The sequence below is a fragment of the Pristiophorus japonicus genome, chromosome 22 (assembly GCF_044704955.1).
Source record: "Pristiophorus japonicus isolate sPriJap1 chromosome 22, sPriJap1.hap1, whole genome shotgun sequence".
NCBI lineage: Eukaryota > Metazoa > Chordata > Chondrichthyes > Pristiophoridae > Pristiophorus > Pristiophorus japonicus.
In genome coordinates, this window is record NC_091998.1 from 56,421,456 (window position 1) to 56,447,161 (window position 25,706).

Sequence of the window (25,706 nt, forward strand, 5' to 3'; positions counted from 1 at the left end):
TTTTGGAGCTGCGTTGGGACAAATGCTGCGGGACGTATTCGTGCTGGGGACCAGCCACGAGGTTATTCTTCGAAAGCTGCTGGCTGCCGAAACCCTAGACCCGTGCAGGGCCATCGCGATCGGCCAGGCATGCATGGCCACGGGCGATAACACCAAACAGATATCTTCTCAACATCGAAGCTCACCGGCAAGTACTGTGCATAAAGTTACGTCGCTAGCAGGCCGTACTGCATATGGCAGGGCCTATACTTCTGCAGCTGCAAGACCGGTGATGACTCAGAGTCCGCCATCGGGGGTGAATGTGAATCCATTAGCACCGTGTTGGCGCTGCAGGGGCAATCATCGGGCCATCAATGTCGATTCAAGCACTACGTGTGCAAAGGCCGCACAACGATGGGGCACCTCCAGCGAATGAGCAAACGTGCTGCAACATACCACGTGGCAGAGGATGATCGATCCGGCATGGATCACGCAGCACAGGCAACTCAACCCAAGGAAGGATTGTATGGGGTACATACCTTCACCACCGAGAGCCCTCATATAATGCTGAAAGTCAAATTAAATGGAGTTCCAGTATCCATGGAGTTGGACATGTGTGCGAGTCAGTCAATAATGAACCAGAAGGCTTTCGAGATACTGTGGGGCAATAAAGCACAAATGCCCAAACTGAGGCCAATTAATGCAAAGCTGCGTACCTACACCAAAGAGCTCATACCAGTCATTGGAAGTGTGGCAGTGAAGGTATCGTATGATGGAGCTGTGCATGACCTATCACTGTGGATTGTTCCAGGCAATGGCCCAACGCTGTTCGGCAGAAGCTGGCTAGAAAAGATTAGATGGAATTGGAACGACATCAAAGCACTCTCTTCAGTGGATGACGCCTCGTGTGCTCAAGTGCTGAGCAAGTTTCCCTCGCTATTCGAACCAGGCATCGGCAACTTCACAGGCACCAAGGTACAGATCCATCTCGGCCCCGATACAGGGTCCGTCCATCACAAGGCTCAGGGGGTTCTGTACATGATGAGGGAGAAAGTTGAGATCGAACTGGACAGATTCCAATACAACAGAATCATATCACCAGTCGAGTTCAACGAGTGGGCCAGTCCAATTGTTCCGGTGTTGAAAAGCGATGGCGCAGTCAGAATCTGCGGAGACTACAAGGTAACGATTAACCGAGTCTCACTACAGGATCAGTACCCACTGCCCAAGGCGGATGACCTGTTTGCAACGTTAGCGGGGGGGAAGGCATTCACCAAATTGGACCTAACCTCCACCTACATGACACAGGAGCTGGCTGAATCTTCGAAAAGACTGATGTGCATCAACATACACAAAGGGCTGTTTATATACCACAGGTGCCCTTTCAGGATTCACTCGGCTGCAGCCATTTTCCAGAGAAACATGGAGAGTTTGCTGAAATCTGTTTCGCGCACCGCTGTGTTTCAAGACGACATCCTAATCACTGGTCGTGACACCATCGAACATCGACACAACCTGGAAGAGGTTCTAAGTCGCCTAGACAGAGTGGGACTCAGGCTGAAATGCTCCAAGTGTGTTTTCCTGGAGCCAGAAGTTGAATTTCTGGGGAGAAAGACAGCAAATGGCATCAGGCCCACGGACTCATAGACGGAGGCCATCAAGAATGCACCCAGACCACAGAATGTGATGGAGCTGCATTCGTTCCTGGGATTCCTCAGCTATTTCGGTAACTTTCTACCCGGGTTGAGCACGTTGTTAGAGCCTCTGCACATGTTGCGACATAAGGATGACGACTGGGTTTGGGGCAAATCTCAAAACACAGCCTTTGAGAAGGCCAGGAACATGCTTTTTTATATATGTTACTTGTACACGATGACCCAAGTAAACGTTTAGTGCTGGCTTGTGACGCCTCATCGTATGGGGTCGGCTGTGTGTTACAGCAAGCCAATGTATCGAGCAACCTCCAACCCGTTGCATATGCGTCTAGAAGTCTGTCTAAATCTGAGAGAGCCTATAGTACGGTGGAGAAAGAGGTGTTAGCCTGTGTATATGGGGTTAAGAAAATGCACCAATACCTATTTGGACTTCGGTTTGAGCTTGAAACCGACCACAAGCCGCTCATTTCGCTGTTTTCAGAGAGCAAAGTTATAAACACCAATGCTTCGTCCCGCATCCAAAGATGGGCACTAACATTATCGGTTAAGACTATGTTATCTGCCACAGACCAGGCACTGGAAACTGTGCTGATGCTCTCAGCTGGCTACCATTACCCACCACTGGGGTTGAAATGGCGCAGCCTGCAAACTTGCTACTGGTCATGAATGCTTTTGAGAGCGAGGGGTCACCCGTCACAGCTCGCCAGATCAGGACCTGGACCAGCCAGGATCCTGTGCTATCATTAGTAAAGAGTTGCGTCCTAAATGGGAACTGGTCGGCTGTTCCAGGGGAAATGCAAGATGAAATTAAGCGGTTTCACCGACACAAAGATGAAATGTCCATCCAGTCGGATTGTCTCTTATAGGGTAATCGCGTGGTTTTGCCACAAAAAGGCAGGGAAACATTTACACGTGACCTACACAGTACCCACCCAGGCACTGTCACGATGAAGGCAATTGCCAGGTCGCATGTTCCGTGGCCCGGCATTGACTCGGACTTAGAGTCATGCGTGCATCAGTGCAACACTTGCTCGCAATTGAGCATTGCACCAAAGGAGGCTCCACTGAGTCTGTGGTCATGGCCCTCCAAATCGTGGTCCAGGATCCACGTAGATTTTGCCGGCCCCTTTCTAGGAAAGATGTTTTTAGTAGTTGTGGACGCTTACTCCAAATGGATTTAATACGTAATCATGTCATCCAGCACATCCACAGCCACCATTGAAAGCCTCCGGGCCATGTTTGCCACCCATGGCTTGCCCGACGCCCTTGTCAATGGACCGACCGTGTTTCACGAGCTCGGAATTCAACGAGTTTTTAACCTGCAATGGCATCAAGCATGTCAGGTCTGCTCCGTTTAAACCTGCATCCAATGGTCAAGCAGAACGGGCAGTCCAAACTATCAAGCAGAGCATGAAACGTGTGACGGAAGGCTCCCTGCAGACCCGCTTGTCTCGCATTCTGCTCAGTTACCGGACGCGACCCCACTCACTCACCGGGGTTCCCCCGGCAGAATTGTTAATGAAGAGAGCCCTCAAAACCAGGCTCTCCCTAGTCCACCCAGATCTTAATGATCACGTGGAAACCCGGCGACACCGGCAGAACATGTACCACGATCGCGCGACTGTTTCACATGACATTGATGTTAACGACCCTGTGTTTGTCCTGAATTACGGTCATGGTCCCAAGTAGGTTGCTGCACTGTTTTGGCCAAGGAAGGGAATAGGGTGTTTATAATCAAACTGTTAAATGGCCAAACGTGCAGAAAGCACTTAGATCAGACCAAATTGCGATTTACTGACAACCAGGAATGACTTGAAGAGGACATCACCATCGACGATCCACCAACACACACCCAACCAGCAATCGACCTCGCTGTCAATCACGAGGATGAACCCACCATTCCCGACAGTCCGGTCAGACCAGCCGCGATGCAGTGCAGCAATGACCCGGCCAACTTACAAACGCCAGGGTTTGAACTTAGACAACCAACCAGGGAGCGAAGGGCTCAGGATCGCCTCAACTTGTAAATAACTTGTACCTTAGACTTTGGAGGGGTGGGGGGGGAGTAATGTTATGTATGTAACTATGTCATACTTGCCACCAGAGGCCGCGACTGTTGGAGTCCTAATGGTCACCGGCACACACGGGCAGGGCCAGTATAAAAGGTTGGCTGCCATGTTGTTTAGGCACTCTGGAGTTGTAATAAAGTAGACTACGCTCACACTAAGTTTAGCTCACAGTACTCAGCCTCGTGGAGTTCTTCTATACACAACAGAAACAGTTAAGACCTAGATTTCAGTGTTGTGTAGCTGCACTAAGGGAAATCACACAGCTCTTATTGGTATTCTATTACAAACAAATACTGCATTAATACGCCTGGAAAAAGCAGAATGCATCTCGTTACCTTTATTCACACGATTCCCAGAAGCAACATGAGGGAGATTTAGTCCTAGCCAAGCGTGACAATTATAATTCACAAGCATAGTCCCACTTACTAATTTATCTGCACCCTGTGGGGGAGAAGCAAATACATTTTTTAATTTTCTTTTGCAAACTAGTTTGAGGCTTTTTCATGAGTGAAATACAATTTCAAAATAGAGATCGTTTTTAAATCCCACATCTTTTGGTGGGAAAGGACAGTTTGTGTGACGGGGGTATAAGCTGGATATTGTCAGGTAAGAAGGTACTCCTTGAGGGAGCAAAGTGCAGACACAGGATGCAGTGATTGTGGTTCTGGTCTCTCAACGGCAAGGCTGTGTGTTTGAATCCGACCACGGGAAGTTATGAAAATTAATTCGGTAAATTGAGCTAATTTGAAAGCTGCTGGATTGATGTAAAAATCCGCCTGGGTTCCCAACACCCTCCAGGGAACAGAATCTTATGATGTAAACAAAAATAATCACAACGCTATTATCGAAAAGTCCCTCAAGGCCCTCCCTAAACCACTATCACCATCCATACCTTTCGGCATGAATATCGGGCCCGAACTCGGTGAAACCCAAAGCCCACCCAAAGGACCGCCGATGGTTTACGCTCCCTTGTAGAGCGCCTGAGGTGGGGCTCCGGTTGTTGGGCGCTGGCCTGAGTGTCTGCTGTTTGCGGTGCCTCAGGCCTGTCCGGACTGCCCACAGTGACTGGGCTCTCCTCCCTTTGGTTCCGGTGTTCGGTCACCTGTGGTGGAGTAAACTCTATATCGTGTTCTTCCTCTGCTTCTTCTCTGGGGTTGCTGAACCTCCTTTTTGTTTGATCCACGTGTTTGCGGCAGATTTGTCCATTGGTAAGTTTAACTACCAGAATCCTATTTCCCTCTTTGGCAACCACAGTGCCTGCGAGCCATTTGGGCCCTGCAGCGTAGTTGAGGACAAAGACAGGGTCATTGACATCAATACATCGCACCCTCGCATTCCCGTCATGGTAATCACATTGTCACTGGCGCCTGCTCTCAACAATTTCTTTCATGGTGGGGTGTATAAGGAATAACCTGGTTTTGAGCATCCTTTTCATTAGCAGCTCTGCGGGTGGAACCCCTGTGAGCAAGTGTGGTCGGGATCTATTGGCCAACAGGAGGCATGATAAGTGGCTTTGTAGGAAACTCCCTTGGATTCTGAGCATCCCCTGTTTAATTATCTGCACTGCTCGTTCTGCCTGGCCGTTTGAGGCCGGCTTGAACGGTGCCGTTCTGACATGGTTGATACCATTTCCTGCCATGAAGTCCTGGAACTCAGTGCTTGTGAAACACAGGCCATGTCGCTGACCAAGATGTCCGGTAGACCGTGGGCGGCGAACATTGCTCGTAGACTTTCTACCGTGGCAGAGGATGTGCTTGATTTGAGAATGCCACACTCAATCCATTTGGAGTAGGCGTCTACTACAACCAAAAACATTTTTCCCATGAAAGGACCTGCGTAGTCCACATGGATGCGTGACCATGGCTTGGCGGGTCAGGACCAGGGGCTAAGGGGGTCTTCCCTGGGTGCATTGCCCAGCTGAGCACACGTGTTGCACCTGCGAACACAAAGTTCTAAGTCTGCATCTTTCCCTGGCCACCAAACGTGTGACCTGGCAATTGCATTCATCATGACAATGCCCGGGTGCTCATTGTGGAGTTCTCGGATGAACACCTCTCTGCCCATCTGGAGCATGACTACTCAGTTTCCCCACAGTAGGCAATCGGCCTGAATCGAGAGTTCATCCTTGCGCCTGTGAAATAGTTTAAATTCCTCAGGGCATGCTCCGTACGTGGCTGCCCAGTCCCCATTCAGGACACATTTCTTGACTAAAGACAGTAGCGGGTCTCTATTTGTCCAGACTTTAATCTGACAGGCTGTCACAGGTGAGCCTTCGCTTTCGAAAGCTTCAACAGCCATGACCATCTCAGCAACATGCTCAGTTGCCCTCTCGGTGGTGGCTAGTGGGAGCCTGCTGAGTGCATCGCGCAGTTTTCAGTGCCCGGTCTGTGCCAAATTGTATAGTCATAGGCGGCTAACGTGAGTGCCCACCTCTGTATGTGGGCTGACGCATTTGCATTTATGGCCTTGTTGTCGTCCAAAAGGGACGTTAGGAGTTTGTGATCTGTCTCCACTCAAATTTCCTGCCAAACAGATAGTGGTGCATTTTTTGTACTGCATATACACATGCAAGCGCTTCCTTTTCTACCATCCCATAGCCCCTTTCTGCCTGGGACAGACTTCTGGAGGCATAAGCTACCAGCTGTAACTGACCCTTGGCATTGACATGCTGCAACACACACCCGACCCCATAGGACAACGCATCGCTCGTTAACACAAGTTTCTTACGTGGGTCATATAGCGTTAACAGATTGTTGGAGCATAACAAATTGCGTGCTCTATCAAAAGCCCTTTCCTGGCTGTCCCCCCAGACCCATTCACGACCTTTGCGTAGGAGTACGTATAGCGGCTCTAACAGCGTGCTCAATTTCGGAAGAAAGTTACCAAAATAGTTCAGGAGCCCCAGGAACGAACGCAGTTCCGTCGTGTTACGAGGTCTGGGTGCTCTCTGGATCGCTTCTGTTTTGGACACAGTGGGTGTAATCCTGTCTGCTGCTACCCTCATCCCCAGTAATTCTACCTCTGGAGCTAGGAAGACGCACTTCGCCTTTTTCAGTCGCAGATCTACCCGGTCCAGTCTGCGTAGCACCTCCTCCAGGTTGTGGAGGTGTTCTTCAGTATCGTAACCTGTAATGAGGATGTCATCTTGAAAAACCACCGTCCTTGGAATCGACTTGAGAAGGCTTTCCATATTTCGTTGAAAGATCGCGGCGGCCGAGCGAATCTCGAACGGACATCTGTTGTACTCAAACAACCCCTTGTGTGTCGTGATGGTGGTCAACTTCTTCGACTCACTCACCAGCTCCTGGGTCATGTAAGCTGAGGTCAAGTCCAATTTTGAAAAAAGTTTGCCACTGGATAGCGTCGCAAAGAGGTCCTCCGCTCTCGGTAGCGGGTACTGGTCTTGGAGTGACACCCGATTGATGGTGGCCTTGTAATCGCCACATATCCTGACCGACCCATCCGCCTTGAGCACCGGCACGATCGGGCTCGCCCAGTCACCGAATTCGACTGGCGAGATGATGCCTTCCCTCACAGGCGGTTCAATTCGCCTTCTATCTTTTCCCGCATCACGTATGGCACCGCTCTGGCCTTGTGGTGTACTGGCCTGGCGTCCGGGTTTATGTGAATCACTACCTTGGTCCCCATGAAAGTGCCATTGCCGGGTTGAAGTTGTGAGTCAAATTTGTCCAGGATCTGTGAGCATGATATTCGCTCCACAGAAGAAAATTGCATTGACATCGGCCCATTTCCAGTTCATCTCAGCCAGCCAACTCCTCCCCAGTAGTGCGGGACCGTCCCCTGGGACAATCCAGAGTGGCAACCTGTTCTCCGAATCTTTGTGGGTCACGACTACCGTGGCGCTGCCTAGCACCGGAATGATCTCCTTTGTGTATGTCCGTAGCTGTGCGTCAATCGGCAATAATTTTGGCCTCCTGGCCTTGGACGCCCACAACTTGTCAAACTGTTTGATACTCATCAGGGACTGGCTGGCTCCCGTGTCTAACTCCATTGATATGGGATGCCATTGAGGAGCACTTGCATCATTATCGGTGGCGTCCTGGTGTATGAACTGTATACGTGCTCCACATAAACTCACTGAACTTCAGCTTCCAGCGATTTCCCCCAGTGTCCATTTGGCCTCGTAGGGCTTACATCGGGCCCATCCTCCTCATACATCAACCTGGCTGCAGGTTTCCTGCACATACGTGCCAAGTGACTGCTGACGTTGCAGTTTCTGCAGGTATATTGCTGATACCTGCAAGCTCTGGCTGTGTGTTTGCCTCCACACCTCCAACATGAGCCGTTGTTGGAAACAAAAGGTCCATTACCAGTCGATCGTCTCTGACTGTCTCTGTAACTATCCTTAAGCATTGACAGGTGTTGATGGCCCCATTACTGGCCGCATTGTCCCTTGCGATGGCATGAATCGCCGTTCAGCTAGCCATTGTCTCTGTTGAATTCCCCCTTTGGGTTCGACTACATGCTGGGGCATGTCCGATTGCCACTGTCTGCCTGGAGAACTGTGTGCCGCATTAACAATGTTAACTCTCTGTCCATTTGCTGCATTTAAACCAAGATTTTTGTCAAACATCATTCTGGTCTCTTCCTCCCCTGAGATAAATGTCTGGGCCATCAAAGCTGCCGTTTCCAGGGTCAAGTCTTTGGTCTCAATCAGTTTCCTGAAAACCCCAGCATTCCTGATGCCCGCAATAAAAAAGTCTCGCAGCATCTCCGCTCTGCATGCACCTGGGAACTTACATAGGCTCGCCAGTCGCCGGAGGTCTGCCACGAAGTCTGGAACGCTTTGCCCTTCTCACCGCCGGTGCATGTAAAACCGGTGTCTCGCCATGTGCATGCTGCTCGCCGGTTTAAGGTGTTCCCTGATCAACTTACTGAGCTCTTCAAAAGTCTTGTCCACCGGCTTCTCTGGCGCTAGAAGGTCCTTCATCAGGGAGTACGTCCTGGACCCTCGGCCTTTTGGCTAAGATCATGCGTAACTGACCTGACAGGGGAGTAACCACCATGACCTCCGGGTGGTTCTCCCTGGATCAGGAAGGTATATGCTTGCTTTTTTGGAAACAGGAGGTGGGTGGGGTGGCTTGACCCATCCACCTCCACGGAGGTGTGTGGGGGACCTGACCCATCCACCTCCATGGCACGAACCTGGTATTGCAGTACTTCCAGGAATGGTGCAGTGGCTCTAGGCCTTTTGGCTAAGAGCATTGGCGCAGAGTGATCCTTGGCGTGTGCAAGGTGACCTCTGGCGTTTGTGATTTGACAAAGAATTGGAACGATTGGCTACGAATTTCAAAAAAAAAAAAAAAAAAGTACGTCCTGGATCCACAAACCGTCAGGAGATGAGCCCTGCGTTTGTCGGCCGAATCCTGTCCCAACCATTCCTTAGTGACAAAACTTTGCTGTAGTCTCTCAATAAAATCGTCCCAATCATCACCGACACAGTACCTCTCTTCTGTACTGCTAGTGGCCATGCTCGCGTGGTTTAAATCCCAGTTTCTCGTCGCCAATAATATGTCCTTACTATACAGTATAAATACACACGAGGCCCATACTTGAGAGAAGGTTACTCTATGACCAAAAATCTTTATTAGCCAGCACTGAAGTGCAGAAGGTTGGTGGAGCTTCCCCTTTTATACCTGAAAGTCCAGGTTAGGAGTGTCTCCCACAAGTTCACCACCTAGTGGTCAGTGTTCTCACGGTGTACAACTTAGGTCAGTTTATACATGGGTTACAATGACAGTGGAATACATGACAGTGGCCGTACCGCCCGGCGGCCAAACAGCAGCTAACGCCGTCAATCTGGGCGGCAGCGGGCGGGAGCTCCAAATCTCGCCGGCAAAAGCGCTTGCCGCCCAAGTGCCGCCGAGGTTGGAGTCGGGCCCGCGGAGGGGGGGCAAGACCTGCAAATAAAAATCCTGGAACACCTTCAGGGGACCCCATCCAAGTAAGTCGCTGAAAAAAAAAGATTTTCAAGATGTTCACTAACCTTTTCATGCAGGTCTTCGTACTTACCGTCGGGGATAGACCGGCCTCCACGCCAACTCCCGCCGACACCCGCCCGCACCAATTTGGCCACTCGGCGGGCGGGAGGCCACTTGCACTACCCGGCTGCCAGAGGCCATCAGCGGGCGGCTCCCCTCCCATCCGCTCTAGCCCAAGTGGAAACTGGCAAAGACGAGAGACCGGAGGCAAAACTCAACGGCGGTGGATGGCATTGGGTGGTAACGCCACCAATATCGGGGCCATAGTCTCTCGCATTTGCTGCATAACAACAGTGACTGCACTTCAAGAGTAGTTCTCTAAACTCCATCCACCACCTTCAACACTCACTCCCTCCACCACCGGCGCACCGTGGCTGCAGTGTGCACCGTCTACAAGATGCACTGCAGCAACTCGCCAAGGCTTCTTACACAACACCTCCCAAACCCGCCACCTCTACCGCCTAGAAGGACAAGGGCAGCAGGCGCATGGGAACACCACCACCTCCACGTTCCCCTTCCCAGTCACACACCACCCTGACTTGGAAATATATCGGCCGTTCCTTCATCGTCGCTGGGTCACAATCCTGGAACTCCCTCCCTAACAGCACTGTGGGAGCACCTTCACCACACGGACTGCAGCGGTTCAAGAAGGCGGCTCACCACCACCTTCTCAAGGGGCAATTAGGAACGGGCAATAAATGCCGGCCTTGCCAACGATGCCCACATCCCAGGAACAAATATAAAAAAGTAATTGGGCTGATACGTGCTTTGAGAAGTTTTGAACTACACAGAGTTCAAGTTTTGATCGTATAACTTTCACAATATTATATAATCAGGCACTAATTTTGTGTTTTTAAAATGAGATGGGATAGTCTGAATTATTGCATTAACAATAATTAAGGAAGATACAATCTATACCATTTTGTGTGCAATTACATTTTATAGTGTTTATATTCAGATGCAGTCGTTTTATTACCGATTAATCAGTTGCCATTGAATAGATTATCATATTTGCATAAAAAGGTTTCAAAGTTTAGCATGAGTTATATTGCTGAGGAGAAACAGGATCTAATTAATCTCATCACGTAACTCGGTAATACAAAAACACTTCTGAGTGTTGTTCTTGGCCTCAATCAGTGCTCACCGCCCGCGCAATGCGACTTTGCGGTGACCTCACTCACCGTCTTTCAGCACACGTGATGGTTTCCCTCTCAGGGAACAATCTGGCGATATATGGGATGCTTAATGGGCTGGAGATGGTTACTGCACTGGAAGGTTATCGGGCACTCCAGGGGCAGCAGGAGAAGAACATAAGTACATCATTCGGCCATTCAGCCCCTCGAGCCCGCTCCACCATTCAATAAGATCATGGTTGATCTTCTACCTCAACTCCACTTTCCTGCACTGTTCCCGTATCTCTTGATTCCTTGCGTGCATAAGCTGGCACAAGAACATAACAACATAAGATATATGGAGTGGAGGGTAGCTAATGTAACCTCACTTTTTAAAAAAGGAGGGAGAGAGAAAACAGATAATTATAGATCTGTTAGCCTGACATCGGTAGTGGGGAAAGTGTTGGAATCAATTATTAAAGATGAAATAGCAGCGCATTTGGAAAGCAGTGACAGGATCGGTCCAAGTCAGCATGGATTTATGAAAGGGAAATCATGCTTGACAAATCTTCTAAAATTTTTTGAGGATGTAACTCGTAGAGTGGATAAGGGAGAACCAGTGGATATGGTGTATTTGGACTTTCAAAAGGCTTTTGACAAGGTCCCACACAAGAGATTAGTGTGCAAAATTAAGGCACATGGTATTGAGGGTAATTTATTAACATGGATAGAGAACTGGTTGTCAGACAGGAAGCAAAGATTGGGAATAAATGTTTTTTTTTCAGAATGTCAGGCAGTGACTAGTGGGGTACCGCAAGGTTCAGTGCTGGGACCCCAGCTATTTACAATATACATTAATGATTTGGACGAAGGAATTGAATGTAATATCTCCAAGTTTGCAGATGACACTAAGCTGAGTGACAGTGTGAGCTGTGAGGAGGACGCTAAGAGGCTGCAGGGTGACTTGGACAGGTTAAGTGAGTGGGCAAATGCATGGCAGATGCAGTATAATGTGGATAAGTGTGAGGTTATCCACTTTGGTGGCAAAAACAGGAAGGTAGATTATTATCTGAATGGTGACAGATTAGTAAAAGGGGAGGTGCAATGAGACCTGGGTGTCATGGTACATCAGTCATTGAAAGTAGACATGCAGGTACAGCAGGCGGCGAAGAAGGCAAATGGTATGTTGGCCTTCATAGCGAGAGGATTTGAGTATAGGAGCAGGGAGGTCTTACAGCAGTTGTACAGGGCCTTGGTGAGGCCACACCTTGAGTATTGTGTGCAGTTTTGGTCTCCTAATCTGAGGAAGGACATTCTTGCTATTGAGGGAGTGCAGTGAAGGTTCACCAGACTGATTCCCGGGATGGCAGGACTGACATATGAAGAAAGACTGGATCGACTAGGCTTATATTCACTGGAATTTAGAAGAATGAGAGGGGATCTCATAGAAACATATACAATTCTGACAGGATTGGACAGGTTAGATGCAGGAAGAATGTTCCTGATGTTGGGGAAGTCCAGAACCAGGGGTCACAGTCTAAGGATAAGGGATAAGCCATTTAGGACTGAGATGAGGAAAAACTTCTTCACTCAGAGAATTGTGAACCTGTGGAATTCTCTACCACAGAAGGTTGTTGAGGCCAGTTCGTTAGATATATTCAAAAGGGAGTTAGATGTGGCCCTTATGGCTAAAGGGATCAGGGGGATATGGAGAGAAAGCAGGAATGGGGTACTGAAGTGCATGATCAGCCATGATCTTATTAAATGGTGGTGCAGGCTCAAAGGGCCGAATGGCCTACTCCTGCACCTATTTTCTATGTTTCTATAAGAGCAGGAGTAGGCCATACAGCCCCTTGAGCCATTCATTAGGAACACGGCTGATCTTCTACCTCAACTCTACTTTCCTGCCCGATCCCCATTTCCCTTGATTCTCTTAGTGCTCAAAGATCTATCGACCTCTGTCTTGAATATACTCAAAGACTGAGCCTCCACAGCCCTCTGGGGCAGAGAATTCCAAAGATTCACCACCCTCTGAGTGAGAAAATTTCTCCTCATCTCAGTCCTAAATGGCCGACCCCTTATCCTGAGACTGTGACCCCTGGTTCTGGACTCCCCCAGCCAGAGGGAAACATCCTCCCTGCATCTACCCTGTCAAGCCCTATAAGAATTTTGTAAATTTAAATGAGATCATCTCTCATTCTTCTAAACTCCAGAGAATATAGGCCCAATCTAATCAATCTCTACTCACAGAGCCCTGTCATCCCCGGAATGTATTTATTTTATTTAGAGGGCGCCCAAGAGCTGGAGCAGGGGATCAGGGAGCGTGGTTAGGGCCAAGACAGGGTGCTGTAATGCTGTACCAGGGGGAAGATAAGGCTGGCATTCTGGGAGAATGGGATCAGATGGACTAAAGGGCCCTCTTGATTGGAACTGACCTTGCGAGGACAGAACAAGTCGAACTTCTAACAAGTTTTTGTGTCTTTTCACGAGGGAGCAGGAGCGAGGGGTGGGATCTGTTGGTATCTGCACTCCCTCCATGGTGTTTACTTCGTGAGGCACAGATCAAACACCACCGATACACAGTGGAGCATGGCACTGCCAATATACCACTGTTGGGTCGTGGAACCAGCCCTGCGCAATGGGGCTAGAAACTCAATCAAATGTTTACTATTTCGAAGGCCCCTGGACACAAAGGTAAGTGCAGACAAGGACAGTAGTTTGGACCATCTAACCAATCCTTCGACAGACACCTATGGGCCCCCAAGGATTGAGAACTCGACTACCTGCCGACCATTCCCAGTATTGATCACTCATTGTATGGAGCTGCACCTCCTGACATCAGTCCCGAAGTTTGCAACTGTAAGCGCCAAATGTAAGTCAGCAAACCAAAGGCAGCAGAAATTCAACGTAAGATAATACGCAAAGGAAGGAAATGTGGGTTATGCATAGAATTACATCGAGTGCACAGCACAGAAACAGGCCATTCGGCCCATCTGCTCCAGCCGGCTCGTTAGCTCGGGATTTTCCCATACTTGGGCCCGAGAGAGGTGTACAACGCCTCCCTTAGTGCTCCGCCCCTGGAACAAAGAAATGGCAGACCAATTGAACAAGTACTTTGGTTCGGTATTCACTAAGGAGGATACAAACAACCTTCCGGATATAAAAGGGGTCAGATGGTCTAGTAAGAAGGAGGAACTGAGGGAAATCCTTATTAGTCGGGAAATTGTGTTGGGGAAATTGATGGGATTGAAGGCCAATAAATCCCCAGAGCCTGATGGACTGCATCCCAGAGTACTTAAGGAGGTGGCCTTGGAAATAGCTGATGCATTGACAGTCATTTTCCAACATTCCATAGACTCTGGATCAGTTCCTATCGAGTGGAGGGTAGCCAATGTAACCCCACTTTTTAAAAAAGGAGGGAGAGAAAACAGGGAATTATAGACCAGTCAGCCTGACCTCAGTAGTGGGTAAAATGATGGAATCAATTATTAAGGATGTCATAGCAGCGCATTTGGAAAGAGGTGACATGATAGGTCCAAGTCAGCATGGATTTGTGAAAGGGAAATCATGCTTGACAAATCTTCTGGAATTTTTTGAGGATGTTTCCAGTAGAGTGGACAAGGGAGAACCAGTTGATGTGGTGTATTTGGACTTTCAGAAGGCTTTCGACAAGGTCCCACACAAGAGATTAATGTGCAAAGTTAAAGCACATGGGATTGGGGGTAGTGTGCTGACGTGGATTGAGAACTGGTTGTCAGACAGGAAGCAAAGAGTAGGAGTAAATGGGTACTTTTCAGAATGGCAGGCAGTGACTAGTGGGGTACCGCAAGGTTCTGTGCTGGGGCCCCAGCTGTTTACATTGTACATTAATGATTTAGACGAGGGGATTAAATGTAGTATCTCCAAATTTGCGGATGACACTAAGTTGGGTGGCAGTGTGAGCTGCGAGGAGGATGCTATGAGGCTGCAGAGTGACTTGGATAGGTTAGGTGAGTGGGCAAATGCATGGCAGATGAAGTATAATGTGGATAAATGTGAGGTTATCCACTTTGGTGGTAAAAACAGAGAGACAGACTATTATCTGAATGGTGACAGATTAGGAAAAGGGGAGGTGCAACGAGACCTGGGTGTCATGGTACATCAGTCATTGAAGGTTGGCATGCAGGTACAGCAGGCGGTTAAGAAAGCAAATGGCATGTTGGCCTTCATAACGAGGGGATTTGAGTACAGGGGCAGGGAGGTGTTGCTACAGTTGTACAGGGCCTTGGTGAGGCCACACCTGGAGTATTGTGTACAGTTTGGTCTCCTAACTTGAGGAAGGACATTCTTGCTATTGAGGGAGTGCAGCGAAGGTTCACCAGACTGATTCCTGGGATGGCGGGACTGACATATCAAGAAAGACTGGATCAACTGGGCTTGTATTCACTGGAGTTCAGAAGAATGAGAGGGGTTCTCATAGAAATGTTTAAAATTCTGATGGGTTTAGACAGGTTAGATGCAGGAAGAATGTTCCCAATGTTGGGGAAGTCCAGAACCAGGGGTTACAGTCTAAGGATAAGGGGTAAGCCATTTAAGACCGAGATGAGGAGAAACTTCTTCACCCAGAGAGTGGTGAACCTGTGGAATTCTCTACCACAGAAAGTTGTTGAGGCCAATTCACTAAATATATTCAAAAAGGAGTTCGATGTAGTCCTTACTACTAGGGGGGGGATCAAGGGGTATGGCGAGAAAGCAGGAATGGGGTACTGAAGTTGCATGTTCAGCCATGAACTCATTGAATGGCGGTGCAGGCTCGAAGGGCCGAATAGCCTACTCCTGCACCTATTTTCTATGTTTCTATGTCTCTATGACTCAGGGCCCAGCTGCCCAATGTTACTGACTGAGGCGCAAACTGTTCCTGGGCGCACACTTTACCGCCCACCGCCATTACCGCCGAAAATCCAGCCCCTGGTGTGGCACCCTGACCGGCCCGGCTCTACTTTTAAGATGATGCCCCCCTCGCCCTTGAGTGCCCACCCCCCCCCCCCAACCCCCCGCCCCCAGCAGGAGGAATGTGTAAAGTCCTTACTCTACAGTATGAAACCACACGAGGCACATTCTGGGGACAAGGTCACTCTGTGACCTTAACTCTTTATTCACAGGACTCCAAAGACCATGACCCTGCGTGGGACCTCCCTTTTTATACCTGTGTGATCAGGTAAGGAGTGTCTCCCACTAGTTCACCCCTTGTGGTCAAGGCGTGCATCTAGGTTGAGTGTATACAGTAATACAGTGGTGTTACATTGTGGTTACAGACATGACAGAATGGTCACACAGCATCACGGCACCGTCCCAAGAAAGCATTGGCTTCCAACGCGAACATCAGCGGGAACAATACTCTGTGCCATCTGCAGGGGTGCAGCTTCTGTTTGATCTGATCGCTGGAACAAGTCTAATCAGTTCGGGAAACAAGTCCGACAAAAGTAGCAAGTCCACTTATTCCGGCGTTCCCAGCTGACAGGAATAGTCGGAAAAGATTTTTAGCGGGAGTGTCAAATGGGAACGAGGGAAAACAGCGACAGATTGAGGTTCCCAACTCAATGCCACAATAATGGTGTTTGCAGTTTTAATTTCATGAACAAGCTTAAAAAAAATGCCACATTGTGTTAAATGAGCGCATCTCCAACACACACAGTTCATTCATCTTTTACACTGCGGACTGTTCAATTGGTTCGCCTAACACTCATTGTCGTTTAGAATCTACCCGCAACACATTTCCCCAGATTAGCCTCCAATACCTTCTACATATTTGTCTGTTAAAGTTGTTGGGCGTTCAGTTCTAAGATGAATTCCACTTGCTTCACTGCCATTATATATTTTCAATGTATATATAAGAAAAGGTCCACACTCCAAGTGTCACATTAACAACTTGCATTTATATAGCACCGTTAACGTAGTGAAACATTCCAAGGTGCTTCACAGGAGCGATCTCACCCAGGAGCCATAAAAGGAGATATTAGGGATCAGGTGACCAAAAGCTTGGTCAAAGAGATTGGTTTTAAGGAGCGTCTTAAAGGAGGCGAGAGAGGCGGAGAGGTTTAGGGAGGGAGTTCCAGAGCTTGGGGCCCAGGCAGCTGAAGGCACGGAAGTCAGGGATATGCAAGAGACTAGAGTTCTCTCCCTCTCTCCTCCTTTAAGACACTCTTTAAAACTTACCTCTTTGTCCAAGCACCTGTCCAAATATCTCCTCATGTAGCTCGTTGTGCAGTGAAGCACCTTGGGGCATTTCACTACATTAGGGGTGCTATATAAATGCAAGTTGTTGTTGTTATTGTCCTGGATGGTGTCGAACTTCTCGAGTGTTGTTGGAGCTGCACCCATCCAGGCAAGTGGAGAGTATTCCATCACACTCCTGACTTGTGCCGTGTAGGTGGTGGAAAGGCTTTGGGGAGTCAATGCCGCAATGTACAGTCAAGCTCTGGAATTCCCTCCGTAAACCTTCTGTTGCCTGGGCCCCCAAGATCCTTCCCTAAACCTCTCCGACTCCTTCTCCTCCTGTAAGACATTCCTTAAAACCTACTTCTGCCTGTGGGAGAACGGGTTCACCGCAGGCTCGGCTGAATTTAACGGCCAGGCCTTATTTGTTGGGTAAGTCTTTGTTTCCCACATGATGTTCACAAGACTCATTAAAACCCCAGCCAGTTGGGTTCGGGGGATCCACGATGAGGCAGGTGGTTGTGAGTCTGGTGGATGAACCGGTAATGTGTCGAGTGATTGTTAAACCTTTTGCTAATAAAGCAACTAGTTCTTAATAGCGATGTGTTGCCATGAATTCTTAAGCAAAGAACCCATGAAGCAAACACATTACAGGAGGGTAGCTGGAGGACCAGGGGCCGGTCGGAGAAGGAGCGGGGGCCGGGGGAGTGGGGGGACGGAGGCCTCCGGGGATCGGAAGCCTGGTGGGAAGGCCTCTAAGAGAGATTGAGGCCTGAGGAGGGTTGGCCTTGTTGGGGGGTCTCCAGTTGCGAGGGTGGGTTCGGTGGGAATCCTGAGTCCATGAATGAGTGTAAGGACACTTAGCTCCTGGACCCAGCCTTCCTGGCCATACTTTCACCGACGGGTATCGCGGGGCCTGCAAAACGCAACCGGCTAAAGGTAAATTCAAAAATGGCGGCTAATTCTGAGGTGCGGTGGCCTCATTATAATATTTAAATCGACGACCCGCCTCCTGGGAGCTGTCTCACCACATGGCCCGCCTCCGTTAGACAGCTGAAGTGGGCGGGTTGGAGGCGGTTCTGGTCGGGATTCAGACGATTAACTCTTTAACGTCCCGGTGCCACCCCCAATCCGTCCAAGCGGTTTCTGTCTGATTCCCGCCTCTTCCTTTCTTCCGCCCTTTCTGCTTTGCTGTGTGGATCCGACCACTTGTGTCAGCTCCTGACAATGTGGTAAAATCCACGCAAACTACCCTTAAAAACCCCCCCCCCCCGATGTTAATGGAATCCCTGGTCACAACACAGCCTGTGACTGGCCCTTGCTGTGAGATTACTGTCGTGCCATTTGGACTTTTATTTTCAGCAGTGTAGGTGCCTGAGTGTTAAAATGCATTTAAGTCATTATATCTTGAAAATAGCTATCTGTGGCTTTCAGCTATGATGAGAAACTGATGGCTTTTATCGCAGAAACGTTATGACTATTGATGGGATGCGGCATGATGTTAGATGGCTATCTAATAACCATCTCTCTGCAATAAAGAAGAGGAGACATGCATCAAAATGATAACACCATTGGCGACACCATAATAACCCAATACTCAGAGACTGAGCTGGGGAAAGGGGCCTCATTGACATTCTGCTTAACCCCTTCGTCGGACTCTGCTTTGAGCCACAATTAATTCCGCTGCTCGTTTGACGCAAGGGGAACCAAACAGGAATATTGATCTGTCGGACAGTAACTCGAGGGGTGTACGCTTCATTCCAGTGATGTCACCCCAACCCCAGCCAAAATATTTGACACTAGTGACACTAACTGACAAACGCATCATCTGTCCGTTACTTAATGTGGGCCCTAAGTGGAGGAAGAGCATCCGGGAGGGCTCTGAGCACCTCGAGTCTCGTCGCCGAGAGCGTGCAGAAACCAAGCGCAGGCAGCGGAAGGAGCGTGCGGCAAACCAGACTCCCCACCCACCCTTTCCCCCAACCACTGTCTGCCCCACCTGTGACAGAGACTGTAATTCCCGTATTGGACTGTTCAGTCACCAGAGAACTCACTTTTAGAGTGGAAGCAAGTCCTCCTCGATTCCGAGGGACTGCCTATGATGATGATGGCCTATTTAACCGGATTAGGGGGGCACAGTCTAAAAATTAGAGCCAGACCTTTCAGGAATGAAACACTTCTACACACAAAGGGCGGGAGAGGTTTGGAACTCTCTTCCGCAAACGGCAATTGATGCTAGATCAATTGTTCATTTTAAATCTCAGATTGAGATTTTTGTTCATCAAAGGTATTAAGGGATACGGGGCAAAGGCGGATATGTGGAGTTAGGTGACAGATCAGCCGTGATCTTATTGAATGGCGGAGCAGGCTCGAGGGGCCGAATGGCCTCCTCCCTGTATTAAAACAGTGGACAGAGGAATGCTGCACAAGTCGGCCATGCAACACTGACCATAATTTCGAGCCTCGTGATCCAGCAAGTGTTCTTTATTGTCTGCCATATATTATAGGTCTTGTGTATAGCGCACACTTCTCATCAATGTCACACTTACCCCATCACACTCTGTCATAAGAGCATTGGAAATAGGAGCAGGAGTCAGCCATTCGGCCCCTCGAGCCTGCTCCGCCATTCAATAAGATCATGGCTGATCTGATCATGGACTCAGCTCCACTTCCCTGCCCGCTCCCCATAACTCTTGACTCCCTTATCGCTCAAAAATCTGTATATCTCCACCTTAAATATATTCAATGACCCAGCCTCCACTGCTCTCTGGGGCAGAGAATTCCACAGATTTACAACCCTCTGAGAGAAGAAATTCCTCCTCATCTCCGTTTTAAATGGGCCGCCCCTTATTCTGAAACTATGCCCCCTAGTTCTAGATTCCCCCACGAGGGGTAACATCCTCTCTGCATCTACCCTGTCAAGCCCCCTCAGAATCTTATACCTTTCAATAAGATCACCTCTCATTCTTCTAAACTCCAATGAGTATAGGCCCAACCTGCTCAACCTTTCATCATAAGACAACCTCTTCATCTCAGGAATCGACCTCGTGAACCTTCTCTGAACTGCCTCCAATGCAAGTATATCCCTCCTTAAATACGGAGACCAAAACTGTACGCAGTACTCCAGGTGTGGCCTCACCAACGCTCTTATTGTCGTCAGACAGCTTGTCCTCTGCCTCACCGAGAGCATCTAGTGATGTAGCAACAGTTTTGCAGATAGCATGCGCTCCGAGCAAGCATTGCATACACTTCTCACACATTAGCCGTCACACGTCAGACGTTACACTTTCCCGTGTCCTCCGCTTCACGCGGAGCAATGCCACGGGAGATGTGCTGACACCTCACGGAGCTGCAAATGATGTAGCATCTCAGAGGTGTCACACTTGAGAGTGTCACGCATACAAAGTGTACGTCACACTTACATCTGATTGGCTCGAATATCATTGATAGACTTGTATTTCCACCACACCTTTCAGGACATCCCAAAGCACTTTACAGCCAATGAAGTACGTTTGGGAATGTAGTCACTTGTTGTAATGTAGGAAACGCGGCAGTCAATTTGCGCACAGCAAGCTCCCACAAACAGCACTGTGACAATGAGCAAATAATTAGTTTTTTTTAATGATGTTGATTGAGGGATAAATATTGGCCCCAGGACACTGGGGTTAACTCCCCTGCTCTTCTTCAAAATATCACCATGGGATCTTTTACATTAACCTGGGAGAGCAGACAGGGCCTCGGTTTAGCGTCTCATCCAAAATACGGTACTTCCAAAAGTGCAGCACTCCCTCAGTACTGCCCCTCCAAAAGTGCAGCACTCCTTCAGTACTGCCCCTCCGAAAGTGCAGCGCTCCCTCAGTACTGCCCCTCCGACAGTGCGGCGCTCCCTCGATACTGCCCCTCCGACAGTGCAGCGCTCCCTCAGTACTGCCTCTCCAACAGTGCGGCGCTCCCTCAGTACTGCCTCTCCAACAGTGCGGTGCTCCCTCAGTACTGCCTCTCCAACAGTGCAGCGCTCCCTCAGTACTGCCCCTCCAACAGTGCGGCGCTCTCTCAGTACTGCCTCTCCAACAGTGCAGCGCTTCCTCAGTACTGCCTCTCCAACAGTGCAGCGCTCCCTCAGTACTGCCCCTCCGACAGTGCGGCGCTCCCTCAGTACTGCCTCTCCAACAGTGCGGCGTTCCCTCAGTACTGCCCCTCCGACAGTGCGGCGCTCCCTCAGCACTGCCTCTCCGGCAGTGCAGCACTCCTTCAGTACTGCCTCTCCAACAGTGCGGCACTCCCTCAGTACTGCCCCTCCGACAGTGCGGCGTTCCCTCAGTACTGCCCCTCTGACAGTGCGGCGCTCCCTCAGTACTGCCTCTCCAACAGTGCGGCGCTCCCTCAGTACTTCCCCTCCGACAGTGCGGCGCTCCCTCAGTACTGCCTCTCCAACAGTGCAGCGCTCCCTCAGTACTGCCCCTCCGACAGTGCGGCGCTCCCTCAGTACTGCCTCTCCAACAGTGCGGCGCTCCCTCAGTACTGCCTCTCCAACAGTGCAGCGCTCCCTCAGTACTGCCCCTCCGACAGTGCGGCGCTCCCTCAGTACTGCCCCTCCGACAGTGCGGCGTTCCCTCAGTACTGCCCCTCCGACAGTGCGGCACTCTCTCAGCACTGTACTGGGAGTGTCAGCCTAGATCTTTGTGCTCAAGTCTCTGAAGTAGGACTTGAACCCACAACCTTCTGACTCAGAGTGCAGAGAGAGAGAGAGAGTGCTACCCACTGAGGAACGGCTGATGCAGCTGTGGTGGGGCACAAGGATATGAGGACGGCCCGGGATGTACAGTCCTGTGCGATGACCGGCTTTAGGCCTCAGCCGCAACTAGCTTCTAAACTGTCCCGTCCCCTCCGGACAATGCTCGGTGCTGCTCAGCTGGGCTGCTGAATGAGCCAGCTGTGACAGCCCAGTGCTCCCACCTCAGGGGGTGGGCAATGGGAATCCACAGCGAGGGATATCTGTGTCTATCCCTTGCTAAATCAATCACCATCTGTCAGCTGAAACACAGCCACGTGCTGTCGACCCCCCGAGAGACGAGCGAGCTCCGTGGCTTGCTAGCCATCCGAGTGTCACGTCAAGCACCTTCCTGAGGGTTGGCTGCCTTTGCTGGGTCCGGAATGGCTGGAACAATTTTCACATTATCGGGACAGTTTCCTCCTTCCCCTTCCTACAAAATAACCGGCCAAAGCCACAGAGCTCCCAGTCAGAAAGGTGGCACCAACACTGTGAGGGTTAAATCTTCAAAATCTCAACAGATTAGATCGAGAGAGACTGTTCCCATTGGTGGAAGGGTCGAGAACCAGAGGACACGGATTTAAGGCGATTGGCAGAAGAACCAAAGGCGACACGCGGGGAAAACTTTTTCACGCAGCGAGTGGTTAGGATCTGGAATGCGCTGCCTGAGAGGGTGGTGGAGGCAGACTCAATCGCGGCTTTCAAAAGGGAGTTGGATAAGTACCCGAAGGAAAAGTATGTGCAGGGCTACGGGGAAAGGGCGGGGGGAGTGGGACTGGCTGAGGGGCTCTTGCAGAGAGCCGGCACGGGCTCGACGGGCCGAATGGCTTCCCCAGCTGTGACCGTTCTCTGATTCGATGAGGTCAGCCCATGCCAATCGTTGTGCCCGTGTGTGGCAGTGCTTTGTGGGTTAGACGTCAATACCACCTACGCGCACTGTGCAGGGAGGGTGAGAAAACATCGAGTCTCCGTGTGACAGGCACACTGCGTACTGACGGCATGGTCAGTGCGATCACACAGGGACAGGAAGGCGAGGGTTAATCCCGCGACCCACAGCAACCAGCGGCAAGCCCGCGCTCGAAGAGATTGTGGGGCAGACGCAGAAGCTCATTGCTGACCAGCGGCTGCCACTGCCCGCCTCAATGGACTCATAGATTTAAAGAAATTGGGGGGAGGTTTAGAGGGGATTTGAGGGCAAATGTCTTCACCCAGAGGGTGGTGGGGGTCTGGAACTCACTGCGTGAAAGGGTGGTAGAGGCAGAAACCCTCACCACATTTAAAAAGTACTTGGATGTGCACCTGAAGTGCCGTAACCTGCAGGGCTACGGACCCAGAGCTGGAAAGTGGGATTAGGCTGGATAGCTCTGGGTCGGCCGGCGCAGATATGATGGGCTGAATGGCCTCCTTCTGTGCTGTAAATATCTCGGGTTTCAATGATGGGAGTCCGGAATTAGCCCCATACCCTCGCTCAACCCAAGTAGAATTTCTAGCCTGGAATTCTGCAGAACATTAGTCAAGCCGGGCGGCACGTGATGGGTGAACAAGTTGAGACAGCAGGGAGCAGGTTCACCAGCACTCGACACACTCCTGCTAGAAAGAAAAATGACTTGCATTTCTAGGGCGCCTTTGACGACCTCAGCCAATGACGTACTTTTGAAGTGCAATCACTGTTGTAATCTAGGCTGACACTCCTAGTGCAGTACTGAGGGAGCGCCGCACTGTCGGAGGGGCAGTACTGAGGGAGTGTTACACTGTCGGAGGGGCAGTACTGAGGGAGTGTTACACTGTCGGAGGGGCAGTACTGAGGGTGTGTTACACTGTCGGAGGGGCAGTACTGAGGGAGTGCCACACTGTCGGAGGGGCAATACTGAGGGAGCACTACATTGTCGGAGGGACAGTACTGATGGAATGCCGCACTGTCGGAGGGACAGTACTGAGGGAGTGCCGCACTGTCAGAGGGGCAATACTGAGGGAGTGTTGCACTGTCGGAGGGGCAGTACTGAGGGAACACCCCACTGTCGGAGTGGCAGTACTGAGGGAGCGCCGCACTGTCGGAGGGGCAGTACTGAGGGAGTGCCGCACTGTCGGAGGTGCCGTCTTTCAGTTGAGACATTAAACCGAGGCCCCGTCTGCTCTCTCAGGTGTACATAAAAGATTTGATGGCACTATTTTGAAGAAGAGCAGGGGATTTCTCCCTGGTGTCCTGGGGCCAATATTTATCCTTCAACCAACATCAGTAAAACAGATTATCTTGACATTATCATGTTGCTGTTTGTGGGAGCTTGCTGTGCGTAATTTGGCTGCTGCATTTCCCACATTACAACAGTGACTGCACTCCAAAAAAAGTACTTCATTGGCTGTGAAGCGCTTTGAGACGTCCGATGGTCGCAAAAGGCGCTGAATGAATAATATTCAAAACGATATACCAAAATGTTAAAAAAAAATTCAAACAGTGACATATTTGGCAGGATTGAGGCTGAACTTACTGTTAGTAAGTTGGTGGGAGCTGTCGCAGGCTCAGTCACTGAGCAGCCTCGGGCCGTCAGAGGGAGTGTTCCACCTACCCACCTGCCCGCAGCTTGCCAACCAGGCTGGTGTGGTGTGAGTGCGTGCAGACTGCCCAGGCTCACAGCCTGCCATCTGTGTCCTCACCACGGTCCGGAGAGAGGGCAGGAGCGAGGGCTGGAGGGAGGGCCAGAGCGAGGGCCGGAGCGAGGGCACGAGGGAGGGCCAGAGGGAGGGCTGGAGCGAGGGCACGAGGGAGGGCCAGAGTGAGGGCTGGAGGGAGGGCTGGAGAGAGGGCCGGAGCGAGGGCCGGAGAGAGGGCCGGAGGGAGGGCCGGAGGGAGGGCCGGAGGGAGGGCTGGAGCGAGGGCTGGAGGGAGGGCTGGAGCAAGGGCTGGAGCGAGGGCAGGAGCGAGGGCACGAGGGAGGGCTGGAGGGAGAGCTGGAGGGAGGGCTGGAGCGAGGGCACGAGGGAGGGCCAGAGGGAGGGCTGGAGGGAGGGCTGGAGGGAGGGCTGGAGGGAGGGCTGGAGTGAGGGCAGGAGCGAGGGCTGGAGGGAGGGCTGGAGCGAGGGCACGAGGGAGGGCTGGAGGGAGAGCTGGAGGGAGGGCTGGAGCGAGGGCTGGAGGGAGGGCCGGAGGGAGGGCTGGAGGGAGGGCTGGAGGGAGGGCTGGAGGGAGGGCTGGAGGAAGGGCTGGAGGGAGGGCTGGAGGGAGGGCCGGAGGGAGGGCTGGAGCGAGGGCTGGAGGGAGGGCTGGAGCGAGGGTTGGAGCGAGGGCTGGAGCGAGGGTTGGAATGAGGGCTGGAGGGAGGGCATGAGGGAGGGCCGGAGGGAGGGGTGGAGGGAGGGCCGGAGGGAGGGGTGGAGGGAGAGCCAGAGTGAGGGATGGAGGGAGGGGTGGAGGGAGGGCCGGAGGGAGGGGTGGAGGGAGGGCTGGAGGGAGGGCTGGAGCGAGGGCACGAGGGAGGGCCGGAGGGAGGGCTGGAGCGAGGGCTGGAGGGAGGGCTGGAGCGAGGGCTGGAGCGAGGGCAGGAGCGAGGGCACGAGGGAGGGCTGGAGGGAGAGCTGGAGGGAGGGCTGGAGCGAGGGCACGAGGGAGGGCCAGAGGGAGGGCTGGAGGGAGGGCTGGAGCGAGGGCTGGAGGGAGGGCTGGAGTGAGGGCTGGAGCGAGGGCTGGAGGGAGGGCTGGAGCGAGGGCTGGAGCGAGGGCACGAGGGAGGGCTGGAGGGAGAGCTGGAGGGAGGGCTGGAGCGAGGGCTGGAGGGAGGGCCGGAGGGAGGGCCGGAGGGAGGGCTGGAGGGAGGGCCGGAGGGAGGGCCGGAGGGAGGGCAGGAGCGAGGGCTGGAGGGAGGGCATGAGGGAGGGCCGGAGGGAGGGGTGGAGGGAGGGAGGGGTGGAGGGAGAGCCAGAGTGAGGGA

At 51.3% G+C, this 25,706-nt stretch overlaps 1 protein-coding gene and 1 pseudogene across 1 annotated transcript in view; one reads left to right on the forward strand and one right to left on the reverse strand.

The window, feature by feature from the left end:
• LOC139234775 (GDNF family receptor alpha-2-like) overlaps positions 1 to 25,706 on the reverse strand; it is a 290,018-nt gene that overhangs the window by 61,413 nt on the left and 202,899 nt on the right. The window lies entirely within an intron of this gene.
• On the forward strand, positions 8,668 to 8,906 carry LOC139235216 (U2 spliceosomal RNA; annotated as a pseudogene).